This window comes from Budorcas taxicolor, chromosome 5, assembly GCF_023091745.1.
Source record: "Budorcas taxicolor isolate Tak-1 chromosome 5, Takin1.1, whole genome shotgun sequence".
Lineage (NCBI taxonomy): Eukaryota > Metazoa > Chordata > Mammalia > Artiodactyla > Bovidae > Budorcas > Budorcas taxicolor.
In genome coordinates, this window is record NC_068914.1 from 155,932,941 (window position 1) to 155,935,346 (window position 2,406).

Consider the following 2,406-nt stretch of genomic DNA (forward strand, 5'->3'; position numbering starts at 1 on the left):
GATGGCGGAGGGAGGTGGATTTTGAAAGCCGGCAGTTTCTTTCCTTCGATTTGATTTGTCGGAGGCCCGGTCCGGCTTCCCCTACCCCCGCGCGCGCGGCCTGTCGGGTATGGTAGTCCGCTTCTCCTGCGCGGGGAGCGGCTAGACACCGCAGAGTCGCGCCCACGAACTACCATTTCCATAATACCCGCGCGGCGTCCCGGCGCCTCCGCTAGGTCCCTCTGTGCCCTCCCTTTTGCGGCTTCTGGCTCTTTCTCCCGGAGGCCGCTGGGCGGCGTTGAACCGCGAGCTCCCAGGAAGACTACAATTCCCTAAATGCCTTGAGGCCGGGCCGGCTCCGCCCTTCCGGACATGTTCACGTTCACGTAACTTTATTGACAAAGGCTGGTGCTGACGGAGACTCGAAGCTCAATCTGTTCCGCTAGCTAAGAGGTGTCCATTTCCTAAAGGGAAAACCTCGCTTTCTTTTGTCCCATGAAATTGGAAGGACATTCGAGGACTTTACCAAAAACAGCCACAAATTCCTTGATAATTAAAAGGACGGGGGGAAATAGTAACTCTGTAGCAAAGAAACTCTGCCACACCACCCTTAACCACATTAACGTTCACGTTAACGCTACACAGACGCTGACATCCATCGCACACCTCCCGCAGTGCTGTGCTGAGAAGGACACAGCGTCACCGTCCAGTCCCCGCAACGCATAAAATTACTCTAATCGTGAGGAACCATCGGACCTACCCAACTGAGGAACACGTTACGGAATAATGTGTCTGTACTCTTCCAAAAATGTCTGTGTCGTGAGACAGAAAAGCTAAGGAGCTGTTGCAGATTAAACGTGACTAAAAAGACACGATAATTAAATGCAACACGTGGTCCTGGATTGGATCTTGGGGTCGGGGTACAGAGAATCACTATAAAGGGCAATATTGAGACAGAAAAATTTGTATGTTAGATAATAACGTTGTAAAAAAAAAAGGATAATAGCATTGTTTCCATGTTAAACCTGTTGTTCCTTTTAAATTGTACCTGATTATGTAAGAGACTGCCCTTGTTCTTGGGAAATACATGCTGAAATAATTACAGGCATGATGTTTGCAACCTACTCTGCTAAGTCGCTTCAGTCGTGTCCGACTCTGTGTGACCCCATAGACGGCAGCCGACTGGGGTTACCCCCGTTCCTAGGATTCTCCAGGCAAGAACACTAGAGTGGGTTGCCATTTCCTTCTCCAATGCATGGAAGTGAAAAGTGAAAATGAAGTCGCTCAGTCGTGTCCGACTCTTAGTGATCCCATGAACTGCAGCCTACCAGGCTCCTCCATCCACGGGATTTTCCAGGCAAGAGTACTGAAGTGGGGTGCCATTGCCTTCACCGAACCTACTCTGGAATGGCTTAAAAAATGTATGCATCCATATGTAACGCTAGAAAGCGCAAGTATAGCAAAATGTTAACAAGTGAATCTGGGTGAAGGGTCTGTGGGAGTTCTTTGAACATTTTTGCTACTTTTCTCTAGGTTCGAATTTTTAAGTAACAGAATACAAGTAGCTTTTTTTCCACAAAGAACTTTTTAACCATTATATAAATAAGGAGTTCATTATAAACACTTCAACCAACATAGAACAGGATAGTAACAGAAAAGTAAATGTTACCCAAGAAACTCTAGTTCCCAGAGATCAGCACCGTCAACACAGGCAGACTTCTCTTCCAAAGTTACCTCTCACAACTTGGCCCACACACCCGCTTACGCTTTTGCTTTACCTGCAATGAGAAGGCAATGACACCCAACTCCAGTACTCTTGCCTGGAAAATCCCGTGGACCGAGGAGCCTGGTAGGCTGCAGTCCACGGGGTCGCTAAGAGTCGGACACGACTGAGCGACTTCATTTTCACTTTTCACTTCTATGCATTGGAGAAGGAAATGGCAACCCACTCCAGTGTTCTTGCCTGGAGAACCCCAGGGACGGGGGAGCCTGGAGGGCTGCCGTCTATGGGGTCGCACAGGGTCGGACAAGACTGAAGCGACTTAGCAGCAGCAGCAGAGCAGAGTTAAACGTAGTATGTGCCAGATTCTTCCTCATACAACTAAATTAATCTTTACCACCACAAAGGAAAAGGGCATCATTGCTACCCTTCCCGGCAGAGATGAGAAAACAGAAGCTCCAGACTCTAGTCCACACTACTACTGAGTTATGGATCCTATATTCTGCCTTTCCTCTTCTGCCTGCAAAGTGAAGTGAAGTGAAGTTGCTCAGTCGTGTCTAACTCTTTGCGATCCCATGGACTGTAGTCTACCAGGCCTCTCTGTCCATGGGATTTTCCAGGCAAGAGTACTGGAGTGGGTTGCCATTTCCTTCTCCATGCGATCTTCCTGACCCAGGGATCGAACCCAGGCCTCCTGCATGGCAGGC